Genomic DNA, 18,796 nt, shown 5'->3' with positions numbered 1-18,796 from the left:
TACCATGTTTTACCCAGTCTGAGTCATGTTATACATACCGTGATGATCCTGTGGACTATAGCTGGAAATGATGCAGCTGTTTAAAGGCCTGGAGAGCGAGGGAGGCCTGCTTATGGCCTCCTGGAGGAGCAGTTCCTGTGACATCGGTAGGCGGGGTCTCGGGAAGAGGGCGGGCAAAGAACTCCACGTCCGCTGGGCTGCCCACCAACCCACTAACACACACACACACATATACACACACAGCTGCTTCCTCAGCACTAAGCCAAGGGCGAGCTGGACTCCCTGCCCTTTGTCTCAGTCTTGTCTGTCCTGTCCGCCGGTTTTTATTACTTTATTTTAAAGTTAGATTATCTGTTTCACCACAGAAACAGAACGTTAGCTGAGCGCGCGCACGTTTTTAACCCACATTTGGGCGCGTGCTGATAACGTAGCCCGGGGCAACCGTTTTCCGCTCGAGCCTGAATTCGTTAAAAACTCGCTAAAAGGATTTTTCTGCCCGCAAATGTTGCTGTAAAACGAGGCGGAGAGTTGCAGATTCAGCCGGCGGACTCGAGAAAAGGTGAGTAATGTGAATAAACTGGATAAAAAGCGAGAAAAACTACTTGTTAAACATTAAATTAGCTCGTTTAAAGAGATGTGAGGGGGTTTATATGGTTGTTTGTTCGTTAGCTAGCTTTAGTTAGCTAGGGTTAGCTGGCTAAAGTTCGCTTCGTCTGCGAATTACCCGTTCCACCTTAAATAGTTAACCGAATAGTTCAATAGGTTAACTAACGCTAGCTAACTAGTCTACGCTGAATTATTTAAGGTGGAATGTGACATAGTTAGGTTACCTATGAGTAGCGCTAGCTGAGCAAGTGTTAATTAAGATACTTCAGCTTTGTAGGTAACTAACTCGTAGTTTGGTTAGTTCATATTATCAGTGTGGGGAGGATATGGGTGGGGATGTGGCAAAAAAAGAGGAGGCAGCAGCCTAATGTCTCCACTATTTAGGTTAGTTGGCCTATCTTTCGTTAGCTGACTGTGAACGATCCGTTCCACCTTAAAAAACGTTAGTTAACTAGTTTAATAGGTAAACTAATGCTAGCTAACTGCATTATTTAAGGTGGAATGGGACATAGTTAGGTTACCTTTTAGTAGCACTAGCTAATTAGCTAACGTTACCTAATTAAGATAACTTAGGCTTTTTTATGCAGTTATGTTAGGTTATCTTATCAGTTATCAGTGTGGAGAGGATATGGGTGGGGATGTGACAAAAAAGAGGAGACGGCAACCTAATGTCTCCACTAGTTAGTTAGCTAGCTTGCTAATTAGTTAAATTTGTTAACTAAGCTAGCAGGCTGGTTAACTTACCTTACTAGCTAACTCACTCATCTAGCTAGTTAGCTAGCTAGCTAGGTTAGCTATTAATTTAGGAAGAGTCTATGGTTGTGCTGGTTAATGTACTTTTCAAAGGTGTGGTCGCGAAATTCTGCTTTGAGTGTATTTATTATAGTTGGTTTGTGGCAAAGTTTAGCTATCTAACATATGTTAGCTTGGTTTATCTAGTAGCTTTAATAAGTGTCTAAGGCTCAGAAGAGTGAGAAAGTGTAGTGTGTGTGGCCGGAGAGTCCAATAACACACCAGCTAGATTAGCTAGCTATAGGTTACAATTCCTAGAAAACTGCTTAATCTGTCAATCCGGATTAGTACCAATGCAAGTGCAAATTCAGTATATCTTTAGTTGGGCTAGTCATATGGCATTTTAGATCTTTATAGTATGATCGTAGATAGTTGCAATTTGCCACTTGTATTAGTAATACTATTATTTACATCTAAAACAAGAGTTTGTTCAACCTTTTAATATTATTAATTTAACTATGGATCAAAGGGACTGAATCCATTACAATTACATGTGAATTATTGTTATCCAATCAATGTGACCAGTTAGATTACATTATGGATATGTCTTTGTTTCTATTGTATTGTGACTAACCAGAAGATATCTTTATATATTTATATCTAGGATATTTATATCTAATGTTGTTACTAGTAAAAAGCGGAAAAGCAAGGCTGGTATCTGAAATGATACAGATATTGAGAAAAAAACTGAATTTGTTAGGTCATTTTAGGCTGCAACTGCTTTGTTAAGCTAAATTCAGCTAACTTTGTAACTTCAGCTAAGCTGGCTAATTAATATGGAGAGGATCTGGGTGGGGATGTGGCAAAAAAAAAGAAGGCAGCCAGGTGTCTTCTTCACCTAGTTTACTCTGTACATAGATAACTATGTAGCTATCTAGTTGTTCATTCAGAAACTGAGCTCTGTGGCTGCTCTGGTTAGTGTTCTCCTCGAAGGTGTGGTTGTTAACTGCTTTTCTCTCTCTGTGAGTGTGTTTCTAGTGGGTTTGTGGTAATGTTTGAGTGTCTGAGGCTCAGTAGCTTGTGTGAGAGAGAGAGAGAGAGAGAGGAGTTTCTGAAGGGAGGAATGGCCGCCGCTGGTGAACAATGCTTTATTTGGTAGCTGTTGGTGTGCTAACATAAATACAGCACTGCTCCCATTGTTCATGTCATTCGGAAGAAATGCCAGTGCTATTTGAAAGCACTTAGCTCTAGCTATTCCACCAGCGATAAAAACAGAGCAGATGAAAGTTATTCACAGCTTCTGTTAACATTAGCTAAAGTTAGCTAGAAGAACAGTCAGTGCTTGTGTGACTTCTGAAATACAGCAGCTGTAGCTACAACAGTTAGCTGACTATCAATCTTCGTTCAAGGTAATCTAGGTTAAGTGTAAGAAGAAAAGCCTTCCTAGTTAAAAAAATACAGGAGACAAATGAGCTTTGCAAACTTCCTGCAGTCTGTGCTCTCCAAAACCCCCAAACCCAACAGAAAACAGCAGTGTCTGTTGTCCCATCATGTTAGAAACAAGGTTTATTTTCGTTCCAACACCCTTTTCCATATCTGGAATTCAGACTGGGTGGCCTGGATTTTGTCAAACTCCTGACTCATCCGTAAAAACCCCCACACCCTCAGTCCAGGGGATCTTACTCAGTAGTTTCTCTGGAAAATTTAAATGATCCAAACCTGTAAAACACTATGCAGTGCATTTAATTGGGATCAAAGTATATTAAGTTAGTTCGCATGAATGTAAAGCTGAGAATTACCTTTTGAAACTTAGTAAATGTTTTCTTTATATTAATAAAAAGTTAAGCATAGTCATTTTCATTAATCTAAGACCGGTAGACAAGATGTGTCAAGGAAGGAAGTACAAATTTTGTTTATTTTGCATCTAAACTTTAGTGAAGTACTACGCCTCCCATTTTTATAGCCTTGTTACTTTACATTACTTGTTACGTTACTTGTTACTATTTATTCTGTTAAATAAAAACCCTGTTTAGATCAATTTCTCCATCCAGATAGAGTGCATTTGATGGTAGTTGGATGAAAAGTATAAACATATAGAATATACCATTCCGACACCCTATTGGTTTATACATGATTCTTCAAATTTGCACGCATCACGCCCACACTCCAGCAAGAACACGTATGTAGTTATTAGTCATTATGGCTTTTAGAAAAATGTGTTTTGGGGAGGGGGGACTGGGGTAGTGCACTACAGGCCTAAGCTTTTGTCCTTAATGGCATTTTTTCCTCCTTACTTTATTTATTTAGTTTTTTTTATATTGCAACCAGCACTTTTACTTGAGTAAAAAGCTTAATTTGATACTTAAACTTTCAAGTATTTTAAATCCTAGTATCCATACTTGAGGCTTTCCTGAGTAATGGATAAGAATACTTTTGACACCTTGGTTTTCACACCTATTGTATGTTTGCTCTGGTCTGAATGTGTTTACGAGTTTGTAAACTTTGTTTAACCGTGAAAACATGAACAACTATTTCCTGTGGTGAACCGAGTACTCAAGCCACATACATTTCAAAACGAGTACAAAACTAGCTTTAGCGTGTGATGTACCCTGATAATTAAGCTGCTTTGTCCTATGTTTGTTTTGTTTTAACCCGAAAGAAGAGTAGACCTAGGACGAAGTATCATATTTGACTTTGATAGTGGAGTTAAAAATAAAAAGTAAACCAAAATAACTATAATTCATTAAAGAAAAGATACAAGAAAAAAATACTCAGTACAATAAGAAATGACATTTTCTTAATCACTGTCCACATCTGAGAGCTTTTCTGTAGGTTTCTTTGAACTTTTTTTGGTTTAATTTCACACCAAAGTACATCACAACATACCATATGAGCTTGTTGTGTCCGGTTATTGGTCAGAGCTGTTTGGGGTGGAGCAAAAAAGTAAATACAGGAAGAAGTATCTGCTTAAACTTGCAGAGTACACCTTATATGTTGGACAGATTTGGATCAGATCTCGCTCTCAACAATCAATCTGTTCCAGAGTTCATTGGAGACCGGGCCAAGACCACTTCCTCTCAAAGGTCTCATGCGGTTGCGATTATTCACACATGCTTAAACAAATTGCATGCTGAATTAAAAAGATCCAGACATGGAAAAAAAGCACACTGAGACCACCAATCAAACTAAGGATGCACGTATGATGTCGGAATGATCAATATCGGCAAGAAAATTGCTTAAGGGAAGTTTTCCTTGGCATAGTTGTATAATGAGAGATTAGTACATGGAAGGGTCAGCCTGTGAACATCAAAAACTCATTTTGTCTTTTTTTAAATAATGTAAAGAACAGCCAAAAAAGAGTTGTGAAAATGAGCCAATTTCAAAACCTCATGAATGTTGTTTAACAAAATTTTCATACAACCAGTCCACTAGGAAAGATCTGGCAGCGCTAATTAAAGCTGGCGAGTTTGGAGAAAATATTGTTTTTGTTGCTTGTAATTAATTTTCAGACAAATCTTTGCCACAGTATGTACATCCCCAACACTGGAGAAGAGCTTGTTACCAGCAGACTCTGTTAGAATGTAAACCTCGTGACAGCAGATTTTCCTCAGGCCTGATTCAGAGAAAGGGCAGACAAAAGAAAACTGAGTAGGGACATCAGTGCTAGGCTAGAAAAGCTAACTCTTCCCTACTGTTTTTTACCATCTCTTTAACAACAAACAGCATACTGTAGGACAGGATGTCAGCATTACCCAGCAAGGTTTGGGAATAATTATTAAAACCTTCTGGTTACAGTTCTAACAACACTACCAACACGCTCTAAAGCGCTCACTGGGGGTTCTGTATTCTGTATTTTCTATGTTTAATGTTTTGCCTGATTCTTTGTCCTGTGATCATGTTTCTGTAAAGCTGCTTTGTGCCAACACCAGTTGTAAAAAGCGCTATACAAATAAATTTGATTTGATTTGATACCATGCTATGTCTGGTAACACTGAGTTTCAATTTTGTCTGCAACAAAATCAGAACAGATCCCATCCCAAACTAAAAAAAACTCAACTGATAGGCCTGTTGGAGACTATAGGACACTGTTAACAAGAGCTGGACAATATAGGTGTTTTTATTGTTTGTGTATATTGTGGTAAACTCAACAACAATTACAGTGTTGTTGCATACAGGAATATAGTTGAAATCTATAGTGTTTTTATCTGCTTCAGATTTGTTTTTTGTTTAATGCCTAACTCGTTAGACCTTGTATTTAAGGCCCACACTTTATTCTTCACTCTGGTAACTGAACTGGATTGGACTAATCTGTTTCATTACTTTAAATGAAGGTTTAGTTTATTCATGGGTGGTATATTGTCTAAAAAGTTGAGAAAAACTGACCTAGATATACCTTTCTAAGCATGCTGTGAATGTGTTGCTTTGCTTTTTGTATTACAAAGAATTGTGTTCATTGAGATTGACAGTGTCACAACATCAGACAGTGTAGTATCATAACACAGATCATGTGTTTGTGTGTTTCCTGTTTTACTGATAATGTCCACCCTTAGACTTTGTTCAGATGGTAATTGATGCATAGTTTCCATTATGGATGTAATATTTTGCCTCAGATGTTTCTGCTTCCCTAGCAACGCTGCTCAGTTGCAAAGTTTTAATTCCTCCTATTTTTTTATCTAGTCTTGAGTTCTGGGTTTAGGTGTGGCCCAAATAACTGAAGGCTTTTTCCAGACCAGAAAGATTTTAGCCTCTCTGACATCAGAGAGCATTCGTGGCTATACTGTCATATAGCCATAAGTGTCCGCATTACTCATTACTTAGTGTAACATGAGGAAATGTGATACTTTTACATCCTGGTAAAGCTCAGCTGTTGCCTCAGAGAGATGTTTGACTGTGTTGCCGAAAATACCAAGTCGGGATGCACAACTGTTCAATTCACACCACAGTTTTGTGAAGAACAGTAGGTATATTTAAGCTCCTAATAAAGAACTGCATAGACAACAGAGCTGACTCAAAATCAGCTCATTTGTTGATTATTTTTCCAGTTAGTCAGCAATTATTTCTGCTCTGTCCTCCAAAATGAAAGGAACAGCTGAATGTTTGATTTCTGTATTGATTTGTAAATGCCCAGAATATGTTTAAATGTGGAAGTTACCGATATTTAGTAAGTAGATATGTAATCAGAAACTGTGTACACTTTTAATTCCTTTTTAATTACCAGCTTGCTTTATAAACAGAACTTTTTTATTTAACATATGTCAACAACTGCAAAAGCATGTATAGGCGCTTGAAGTACACCTGAAATAATCACTAATTGATATATTAATTATTCAATAGAATGTAAAATATTCGTATATAACAGTAACCTACATTAACTACAGATAAATGTTAAATGTCTTGGTAGTGCTGGGTAGTGATTTTTACAATAATTTGGTTAATTCAAATGACAGTTTTAATGTGATTTATAAAAAGGAGTAATCACGATTTTACATAGACATTTTCTTTTTATTCTGAAATGTCCGAAAACGCTACTCATTTCTGAAGTGTTTATCCATATTTCCTTGATTACCGGCGCCTCCCACAGACTAAAACGCATATTTCTAAACATTTCGCCGAGGACTGAGCTCGCACCAGGAAAAAGTTCCCGCACTGTTTCAGCATTTGTGACACAATCACATATATAGCATAAAAAAGCATATATTCGGCTTCTTTTGTATAATTTAATGCATTATTTCTCAACTTTCAGTCACAAACCCACATTCCGAAGTCTAATCCAGGGTCGGTCAGTGTGTGAGTTTTTTTCCCCCGGCTGTGTAGACAAGAGGTCAGCGTGTGATATGAACGCATGGGCTTGTTAACCTAGTTTTTAAACATTTCTTTATCATCTGTATATAGATTTTTACTAGGGGGAAAAAATCTATTAGGCCATAATATCACCCAGCACTATTAGGAGGTAGGAGGTCTTTTAAAAGTATGCATTTGCTTAATCTAGAAACATGGCCATCTTTTATTTCGCTTATCGGTTGCAGTTTCTAAAAAAAAAGTAAGTGTGTCTGGGTTTGTGTCATCTCTGGGCAATGTGGTGATTCACTGCCTCGGGGCTGTGTCTTTTAAAATGGCAGCATTAATTACAGACAGGCCGACTCATCTGCTCTGTAATTCTCTCCAAGTCCCACGGTCAACTGCACTGACACATTAACTCCAAACCAACATCCACAACAAACACGGCCGAGCGAGCGAGCTCTTGTGTTCTCTTGATCATCCAACAGAGGGTTTATGAGCAAATCAATGGTGAGATCATTGAGGCTGAACTGAAACTAACCGTGGTTTATTAAGAAGGCAGTGATGGTGAGAGTGCATGAATGTGGTTAACCAGCTTCCCTTTATGTTTGTAGAGTGTGAGATGCTGCTGTGAGATGTAGGGCTGGCCCGAATAGCGTTTTTTGAGCTCCGGATATTCGGCACTGATTCGAAGCGAATATTCGAATATTCGTTTTTTAAAAAAGTAAAAAAAAGCAAATCACGGCCCCTTTAATCCACTGAAAAATGTTCAATTTGCTCTGACCGACGAGACATATTCACCCCTGATTTTTGGTTTTTTTATCCCGGATTTTTGTGTTTTCACCCCATATTTTTTCTGTGTTTTTAGCCCAGATTTCTTTGTGTTTTCATCCCGGAATTTCTGCTGCCCCACACCGCGGCTTATCCGCTGCGTAAGCAGGCTAGGAGGCTGCTGCACGGTTTCTCCGCTGCGCAAGCCAGCCCAGTAAATTGCTGTTTGTGTTTTCACACTTAGGCTATTTGCTTAATAAAAAAAAAAAAACGTTTGTTCAGGAAGTATTTTATATTCTTAAACATTGTTAATTATATTAGAGGACAGTCATTGTAAACTGTACTTGGTCTATTTCGGTTAAAGGATTGTGCAGGGCATATTACTGATTTTGTATTTTTGCACTTGGGCTATAAGCTCAATATTAAATATTTCGTTTGTTTAGAAATTATTTTATATTTTTAAACCATGTTAAATTATATTAGAGTAGAGGAAAGTCATTGTTAATGACGTTATTGTACTTGGTCTATTTCGGTTTAAGGATTGTGCAGGGCATAGCCGTATTACTGATTTTGTATTTTTGCACTTGGGCTATAAGCTCAATATTAAATATTTCGTTTGCTTAGAAATTATTTTATATTTTTAAACCATTTTAAATTATATTAGATAAGAGGAAATTCGTTCAGACATCATTTTTGTAGGCCAGGCTTTTGTAACCGATTTAGCCCCTACTGTTGCCACATTACCCCTTATGTTTTATTATATAAATCAGTTTCGAAGAGCCTGCATTTTTTTAATCATGTATAATAGAGGTCTGCGCGAGACTGATTTTTAAACCCACTCTTCCACGCTCCCGCGTTTCTGTCTCGTTACCGCTCCGCAAAAAAATTGCTTCTTTTAATCCCGCGCCCGCCCGCCACATACACATTTCTGCCGCTCCCGCCCCACGTTCCTAATATAAATTAAATAAACTACATTTAATGCTTCAAATTTACTTATATATTTATTAAAACAGCAGCGCTGAATAGTGCGGTCCCGTTCCTTACCCCAGTCCAAACACCATCGGTGTGTGCGTGTGTGTGTCGGTCCATCCTGCGCGTTGAGAGTTTTCTTTAGGTTTTTTTTTTTTTTTACAATTATTACAGTTTTCTTAACTATTTATTAATTTGCTCCCGCATCGTCTGGATTAAACTCCCGCTCCAGCCAATAACAGTTCAGTTCTGTCCTGCGCGCAAGATATTCTGACGGGACCCGCGAAAACAGAAGTGGTTAGAGTGAGGTGGAACTCTGGAAAGGAGAAAAAAAACGAATATCCGAATACCAAAATTAAAAACCGAATACCTACTCAACGAACGAATATCCGAATACCCGAATATTCGGGTCCAGCCCTAGTGAGATGCTGCTGTCAACAGGTGTTTTTTTTTTTTATAAATATACATGCTCAATTCTGTTTTGCAGTCACGGCAAGTGGTAGTGTGTTCTAATTCTTGTTGTTATAGAGGGATAGGGTGAAGAGTTAGGGCTACATGGCCTCTAAACAAAGACTTTTCAGATTCACACTCCCAATGGAATATACTGAGAAATCTGGCAAGACAAGCTGCATAAACCAAAGTTTAATATTTACGTTTCTAAAAACAATATGATGACCCTAGCTTTGTAGTACAGTAGTATAATTTAGTTTTATTGCCTTAAGGACCTTTCCTTATAACAAGCATTAAAAGTCACTCAAGCTCTGTATTTGTTGCTAGCTAAACTTTGCGTTCCACCTTAAATGGTGCAAAAGCAGTTACTGAGGCTGCAGCATTTAAGGTGTTCTTTTTTCCTATTTATTTTGATTACTTATTGGGTTCTTGAGGGTTTTCCCATTTCTTAGATGGAGGATTTTAACCCCTTTGGAAGGAGACAAGGGGTAGTGGTGGCCAATGGGAAATGTGATTGAGCCATATACTTTGTTTTGTGAGTGGTTTGTGTATTAATCTTGTTGTTTGGGAGGTGGGTGTGCTTCCCATGCAACACACTTACAGTAAGTAGAAGTGAGAGTAGACTAGGGATAAGTCCGCACATTATCACTGGTTTGCTTCCACACACAAGAACTCCATCCAATTTGTGGAACAACTGCGCAATTTCAAAGTGCTGTTTTCTGTGTGTAGATAGTGGGAATGTTGGAGCATGCATAGTATTTTTAGACAACTAAGCTTTCACATTTGAACAAACATTAAATGTAAAAACTGCAGAAGTGTAAAGGGCTCAATAAAATATGTGGGAAAAGTATGAGGACACTAAGTCACTTATTGTTTTTTCTGTTGAAGTCACTGTCTCTATTGTCCATAAAAAAGGCATTTTATGAGATTCTGGAGCACCGCTGTAAGGATTTGATTGCATTTATTGACTAGTGTCAATAAGATTAGGATGTTTATGAGCTGGGGTGGTGACTCCTCAACTCCACTCCAAGACATTGGATGGAGCTGGGCTGGGCCCAGATGCCTAAATGGCTTTGGATTACCAGAGCACTTTTTCTTTCTTTCTTTTTTCTTCCAAAAAACAGCTCACAGGGTATTCATACTAGAGACCACAACTAGACCATTTTAAAATCAATGAAAAAAGCGATGCAATGACATCATTTAAATAACAGAAGTTCAACAGGTCCATAGCATTTAGTGTTTTTCTTCTTAACATAGAAAAAGATGGAACTGCCACAGAACAGCAGATAAACAGTCATTTCCAAAACAGACTGCATGTTTTGTATATACAAAGGCTGTGTTGGCTTGGGTGAAGGATTGTTGTGTTGAGTCCTTATTCATGGTTATGATTCCAGTTGGTTTCTATTAAAATTCATCTATCCAGCAGCCCTTCTTGAATTTGTTAAAAGCCTGTGTTTATTGGCCTTAATGTGTTATTCAGTCGTACACTTACACTGAAACTGTATAAGAGCCCAGGACGGAGTATGACGATGCCTCAACAAGTAATTTCTAGTAAATTAAATGATTGCTTGGATTCTCGAATCCTTGTGGACTTGTTGAGGCTAGTGTACTATAATGATGGGGTAGATTTGATGGAACTTGGAAAGAACTTGATGTACTCTGTCATGGTTGTATGCATGGAAGTGGTTCTTCCACTTTATCAGTAAATCAGAATATCTCTTCACTTGGGTACAACAGTATACGGAAACTAAAATTGGTAATGGTCAGTTTCAGTTTCAAATGCTGCATTTATGCAATTGGTGTCAGTCAATAAAAATTTAATCCAATTAATCACGACAATATTCTGTGATCAACTGCGATTAATCATACTTGTTTTTCAGAGTTTTTATAGTAGATATTTAAATGTAAATAAAATAATGTGAGAAAGAAAGTTGTCAATTAAAATACTAGTATATACTTGTATGTTTCACTCTGTATCACAGAGGCTGCTCCTTTTTTTAAAATATATTTTATTTCTGTAAGTAACACCATAAATGTGCTTTGGTGTTGCATTAGCTCATGTATGAACTAATGAATAAGCAGGTGAAATATCGGCAGAGCGAGTCTGAGTATCCTATCTGCTCCATGTGCTTTGTGTTTCTCCTGCCCATGCTCATGTGCTCTCTATTTAAACTAAACCATATTGCAGATGGTTATTGTCTTTTAAACAACAAACACTTAAATCTGTAATATTGCATTACATTTCTGTGGCCCCATCTAAGTTTACTTGTCTTGGCTTCTGAGGCAGCTGTATAATGAATGCGGTTTTAAAAGTTTTGAAACGCTGTGTATTGTGGTGGTGTGTGGTTCGGGACACAACTTTAAATTGAGGCATCAGACAGAAGTTAAAGCACTGAAACTTGGGCAGGTAGACTCCACTATTTTGAGTCATGCAGATGCAGAGAGGATGATGTTAGTCAAACAAGAAGGCAAAGTTGATGCAACCACACCAGAATTAGTTCAGTCAGACCAAGACCTGAAGTTTAAAAAGCAGTGTGTACAGACCCTCGGCACAGTTCTGTTCAGACTGGCAGCCTGACTCACTTCCTGTCGGCTTCTTGTTATGACACATTAACAATGGGGAAGGACGGGAGTGGCATGGGAGATTCCGGGAGGGCTGACTGATCAGATTTTTGGAGTTTTCTGAGACTTTTGGAGTAAGGGTGTTTATATACCCAGGATGGCAGTGTTGTGGCGATCTGTGTTGCATATAGAAGGTGCCATAGGGAATGGCAGTAGGAATCTAAAATCTTTGTGTTTTGCTTAAGGAAATGTCTATGTTTGCAATGTGCTTAATATAAAAAGAGTTTACAATGCTTTGTGATGGGGCAGAGTGTTGCCTATGCAAAGAAAACGCTATTTTTACGTTTAAAAAAAGACATTGAGAACTTTGAAAGTGCAGGTAGTTTATACACACAGTTCCATCAGGTAGTTCTCCGGACGCTGCCATCTTGAGACTAAGACACGAACAGTCGACTGACAAGCATGAACGAATAGATAGAGGATAGAGGAACAGATTGCAAGATGAATTTCATGGAAAGGCAGCAGCACTCTAGATATTTTCAGCAACAGCTGGAGTTCATGCATTTCCACGGAACTACCTGAGCACTTCCAAGTTCTCAGTGCCTTGTTTTTTTAATGCCAGGGTCCTCTGAATTCTTCCAAGAATAGAATAGAATTTGTTGAATAGAATAATAGAACTCTATTCAACAAAGGTTTAGTACTCATTATCATGTTTCATTAGGCTGCAAGTCCATTTCGCACAAGATTTCTCCTTGATTTCTCCTTGTATCCTTGAGTCAGTGTAGTATCATTAAAATGGGGTTTTCCTCGTGGAGTCTCTTCCATTCAGCCAGTTCCTGTTTAGTGGACACATGTTCTTTCCAGACGTGTGTTTGTGCGTGTGTGTGTGTGTGTGTGTGTGAAGAATTGCAGTAGACTTTAATTAAGGAAATGGCTTGCTGCACCACACCAGAGGCATGGGGGTTGGGGCAGTAGCTAAAACAGAAGATCAGCTGTGTGTGTGTGTGACACGAACAGTCGACTGACAAGCATGAACGAATAGATAGAGGATAAAGGAACAGATTGCAAGATGAATTTCATGGAAAGGCAGCAGCACTCTAGATATTTTCAGCAACAGCTGGAGTTCATGCATTTCCACGGAACTACCTGAGCACTTCCAAGTTCTCAGTGCCTTGTTTTTTTAATGCCAGGGTCCTCTGAATTCTTCCAAGAATAGAATAGAATTTGTTGAATAGAATAATAGAACTCTATTCAACAAAGGTTTAGTACTCATTATCATGTTTCATTAGGCTGCAAGTCCATTTCGCACAAGATTTCTCCTTGATTTCTCCTTGTATCCTTGAGTCAGTGTAGTATCATTAAAATGGGGTTTTCCTCGTGGAGTCTCTTCCATTCAGCCAGTTCCTGTTTAGTGGACACATGTTCTTTCCAGACGTGTGTTTGTGCGTGTGTGTGTGTGTGTGTGTGTGTGAAGAATTGCAGTAGACTTTAATTAAGGAAATGGCTTGCTGCACCACACCAGAGGCATGGGGGTTGGGGCAGTAGCTAAAACAGAAGATCAGCTGTGTGTGTGTGTGTCTGTCACATTACAACAAGTACCATTTGGAAGCCATATACTTGCTGTTAACTATGTGTTTGAGTATTCACGATGGCTGTCCTGTGTATCCAGTGAGCATTCGGTGCATTGGTTGTGTGTGTTGTGTACACAAGTTGCAGTACACGCAAAACCAATGGGTTCAGTGCAGGCACTAACTGTACAACTGTAACTGTCCACTAGCATGCTAGCGTCGCTGCATCCTATTCATTTTTATTTAAGTGGAGAGAGGGTCTCGGTGCGTGCTGGGTCACATTACGTTAAATGTAACCTTGCTGCCCAGCCAAAAATTCAACAGAGCTTAACTGGATACAAAATAAATATGGCCACTAGCACTAGCACCGTGCTGCGTCCAGCCAATCAGAGAAGAGTAGGCTGCTTTTGTGTGAGCCCCACAGATAGAACGGGGACCTTTTAACAACAAAAGATATATTCTGCTGAAAACGGCAGAATATGGATTTATAAAACTAAAAGTTAAAAACCTTAAAATTATGATTGACTATTTCTGTTGCTTAAAACAAATGTCACAAACGCCCACGCAATGAGCCGAGAGAACCGCCATGGGGAAATGCATTGGAGAAAAGTGCTAGTGGACTGGAAGGGTGCGGATACCAGTTAAGTGGTATTATTAAATTAATAAACTGCATACCTCACCATTAGGATTTACTTAAGAATTACTTTACTAATTTTACATTTCTTACTAAAATACAACAAAAAGCTGTTTAGTCTGTTATTATATGTATGGGATTAGAGGTGTGCCATATCGTATCGTATGCAATACTATAACAGACATTTTTTCATATGGTGAACAATGTTTTTTTGCAAAAAAATGATGTTTTTAGCAAAAGAAAAACATCACTCTTCTCATTTCCCATTGTGTATCTACTAGAGACAAGTCAAGTATCAGTTATTTTACTTTATTCCTGGATTTATAGAGGTGCATTATTAGTATCATGATATTCTTGCTCATGGACTACTGTTACAAATCTGATTAAATTCTTGATTTTTTTTTTTTTTATCTCAGTTAGGGGTGTGCTATATCTCATTGTATGCAATAATGAAATTAACTTTATTAACTTTAGTAACTTTTCTTTTGTTGTAGTGTATTCTTGAAATATGTTTTTTAATTCACTGTTTGCCATATTTGCAATATTGTAGTATTGTTTTAGGGCCAAATCGCCCACCCCTTGATGAGATTGATTTCAATGCCACACATTGAAGTGACCCAAAAAGGGATAAGAAATATCAAATTCACTGTTTATTACTTTTCAGACTGCCACTCAACGACACATCTGTGATGTGTGAACATAGCCTGAAAGAGGTTTGATCAGATGTGTCAGCGTTGGGCTGTTGGAACTGTGTCACTGCAGGAGTTTTTTAGACTGGCCAAAACAAACGCAGCTAACAGACAAAGCCATTTATAGAACATCACCAGAAGAATGCCTCCCTTCTCAAGTCCAGGCTTTGATTGGTTTCTGTGTGTTGTGGGCGGGCTTTAACAACAAATGGAATTTCTTGTGGAATGTGTGAAGATTTTAAGATCTGTGAATACACACCCAAACACACACACACACACCTGAACGTACCACCCCCACCCCTTATGCCCCAAAACACACAAACACACACACACACAGACCTAATGGCGTCCTTTTCTTTTGTTTTAAATGGGACAGAGAGGAGTTTGGCCTCAGTCCTCTGTAGGATCAGGATTGTGTTACTGCAGTCTGCGCTGGCTGAGCTGAACTCAGTGTGGGAGACTTTTTCTTTTTTTAGTTGTTGTTGATTTGTTCAGATTTGCTCAGGCCTGCATGTTTGGTAGCAATGGGCTAAATGATCCATGTGAATCTGGCATATGGGAGCACTCTGGCACCACTTTATTTACTGTGTGTGTGCTCTTGTGTGTGCCTGGGGTAGGTGATTGATTTCTCTGTAAATATTTCACAGGACGGGTCCTCCTTACCTTGGCACTAGTTTGAGACATTCTCGTCTCATGTTTTAATCCTTCTAAATGTAATGTCTTCACATATCTTCCATTTTCCATTTTTTTTCTTTCAAAAAATGTAAAATGGGGGAGATTTATGATGTTCCTTAATAAAGCATGATAAATAATTCAAACTGCAAAAAAGTGATTGGCCAGAAAGCATACTAGGTCATTTTTAGCAGTGCATGCAGTTTTAATTCAGCTCTGTTCTAAATAAATGGACAAAGTGGGAGGATTGGCTGTGTACTACTAGGCTATGCTCATGTGTGCTCATTAATATGTGGTTTGCATTTCCTCAGTGGAAATGTATTTAACAACCTGAACTGTTGACCTGGTTCTTCAACCCACTTTAAAAACAGAAATAAATATTAAAAAGCAACACCAGAGAAATTACTAGAAATTTGCCTCAAAAGCTAATTTTGGAAGCTGATTGAGTTCTTTAAAAGTGTATGACTTAACATCAAAATAATAAATCATGCTGCTCTGTCCATTTTTTCAGCACAGTTGTCCAGGACTCTCAACTCAAGGATCTCAAGCAGCTTTTACTTGTATATTTCCTAATTTTGGTTCCTACAATGTTATTTAAATTTCAATATACATTGTTAATAGGATATTATGCAGCCACATTATATCATGTTAAACTGTTTAATTATATTATCATGCTATTAATTTAAGATAATATATCCCAGCACTAAAAACAGCATTAAATTTGGTCAGTCTTTGATTTTGTCTTTGCAATTTTTGCTTCCTACATTTGATTATTGTATTGAATTGCTTTAGGCATTTGTGTTTTACCAGTGTATTTTGTAACAGGTTCAAGTGCTTTTACTGTGGTTATGTAGTTCTCGTAGGAAGTTTCATCAGGCTCACCAGAGATCTGTTGCTACTAAAGTCTTTGTAGGTGCTGATTCTAGGATTATTGTGCTCACAATGTAGATTATTATTACTATAAAAAGAGGGGAAAAAGCTTTTCTTCCCTCTGTAAAGTTTAACAGGCAGATACTGATATTTCTGTGGCCTAGCTATGGGTTTTCTATTGCACTGTGTTGAATTCCTAGTGTCCTATTCGTCCAGATGAATTTTAAAATGACAATAAAAGGTTACTCTACAAGTAAAGGTGTTTTCACCTCTGCTTTTGCAGCATTTTCTCTATTGTTTTTGGTTTGGTAACATAAGCAAGAAACGGCAAGTGCAACAAAATGCATCACAACAAACCACATGAGCACAATCTCTGGGATTGAGCAAGAACCTAAATACAGAAAGAAGGTTCTCTTTTCTGGGCTAGCACATAATTTAGTGTAATTTAGCATGTAGCAACAGCAGCGATGGTATTAGTTCTGGAGTTGTTGTTTTTTTCCCCCAGTTAGGTTGGAAGGAGCAGTAAAGCCACTCTTCTGAAGTACAGTGTTATAAAGGAGTTTCATTTTAGTTCTCCAGCAGTATTAGCATTAGCCGCTAACTGCGCTAAGCGCTAGCTCTTTCACCGTTCAAAGATGAGGAGTATTATTGGCCTGTAGCCTGCTGCTAACCCCGGCTAGCACTGCTGGAGCATTATTAGCATTAGCCAATAACTGTTCATTCGCTGTTTGGAAGTGAGTATATTGGCCTGTAGTCTGCGTGTTTACCAAGTTAAAACAAGCTACATGGGATAAACATCTAGCTAATATAACCCTGATTTACCGGAACACTCAGTGTTCCTCCATGTAAAAATGTCGGGCGGCATTAGCCGCTAACCAGAAACCTGACATTAACAAGACAAATCTGTGTAAAAGGAAGGAGAAAGGAAATTATGTTAACACCCTTGTTCCTTACCAGTGTCACATAATGCACTTTATAATCTGGTGCGCTGTATAAAATTAGACCAGAAAAAAGACATTCCTTCCTTTGCACCTTACAGTGCAAAAAATTTACCTTTAAACTCATACTGTTTAATTACTGTTAAAGTTTTGTGTAGAAGTCATGTTTCCAAACTGCACAGAGTCTCTAGATTCATTCTTTTACATTTGGTTCAAAATCAAACGACCCAAAGCTGCTGCCATTTGGATTGAGTTGTGAGAAAATGCTGCTACAGCTTCACTGTGAAACAGAAGTGCCGTCAAGCTTCTCTCAAGTTGCAGCACTCAGACCACAGCTGCTGTTCAGCTGTGCTGTGTGTCTATCCTGCAGGATTCTTACTTACACAGTCAAAATCCCTGATTGAACAGAGGTCAGGGTCAGCCTGTTGCAATAATTATGCAATCGACTTACCTTATGATAAATAAACATGACCTTGAGAATTTTGAACAGGCAGATAATGCAGATATTGCTATAGTGTGTTCATTTGCGTGTATTTATGTGTTTAATTTTAACCAGGCATGCTGTTATGTTCTGTAAATAAGTGTGTTAAGCCCTTTAATACAGTTGTTACAGAAGAAGGAGCTGATGGCAGTTCAGTGGTGCATTAAAGAAGATCTTAACTCCTTTATTTTCTGTCACTTTTGTATCCTCCACTTACACAAACATGGCAGAATAGTAATGAGAAAAGGCACAGAGCACACAATCCTCCTTATTTGGCATCTCTTTAAATCAAATATGTATACGCTCATCATCTAAGATGAATAGGTATATCTAAACTATTCCATTTCATTAGCACTTGTAATGTGAATATTTACTATTTCTTTTTTTTCTGTATCAATATGAATTAATGTCATATGAACTTTGCATATTATTATTTACGATCAAATACTAACATTATTTTGGCTTTTGGATCTTTTCAGTAGCAACACTTTGTAATTTAGTTAATGTAATGTTTCTGAAAAGTGGATACTATGGTTTCAGAGCAAATTCTCAGATAGAGAATGAATTACTTTTTAAAGCTACTGGAGACTTGTACATTTGTAATGTCAGTTTAAAAACAATTGGTAGAAGTTTGAAATACAAGTTAACAGCAAGTTGTGAGTTGTGTGCCCCTCCCCGCTCCCCCATTGTGTGGGCGTGTTCTCCCTATAGTGTGTGTGTTATGAAGACACTTATCTGTTACTGCCAGCAGGTGTGGCCTGTTTTCTTTTATCTTTGTGTATGTGGAGATATGTGGTGTCTGTAACTGCCAGCATTGCCTGGGGAGATGCCTACATTCTCTCTGTCTGTTAACTCCCTGTTTAAATGCATGTATCCTGATAGGCATCGCTCAAGCACATTGTTTTTAATGATAGTGAAGTCCTGCTAAATTTCACAGGAAGAAGCCGCACTCACAGGAAGAGACTGTTTGTGCAAGCAAGACAAACCGCACCAGAGCTACACCAGTGCTAGAAAGCATTGTTTCAGAAGAACATTTTGGGTTCTAACACCACGCTGACTGAACCGAATCTGTTAAA

The 18,796-nt window shown here is 38.2% G+C and overlaps 1 protein-coding gene across 2 annotated transcripts in view; it reads left to right on the top strand.

Moving 5' to 3' along the window:
- The first annotated feature begins 213 nt into the window (after positions 1–213).
- The window catches only part of LOC103030260 (integrin beta-1), a 44,993-nt gene continuing 26,410 nt past the window's right edge, over positions 214–18,796 (top strand). For both annotated transcript variants that reach the window (XM_022679317.2, XM_022679316.2), the window contains exon 1: positions 214–559. The gene's annotated coding sequence lies outside the window, so the exon portion shown is untranslated. The remainder of the gene's footprint in view (positions 560–18,796) is intronic.

The sequence above is a fragment of the Astyanax mexicanus genome, chromosome 4, assembly GCF_023375975.1.
Source record: "Astyanax mexicanus isolate ESR-SI-001 chromosome 4, AstMex3_surface, whole genome shotgun sequence".
In the NCBI taxonomy this organism is placed as follows: Eukaryota; Metazoa; Chordata; class Actinopteri; order Characiformes; family Acestrorhamphidae; genus Astyanax; species Astyanax mexicanus.
The sequence above is the reverse complement of the archived record's forward strand: the minus strand, read 5'-3'. Positions and strand labels throughout refer to the sequence as shown.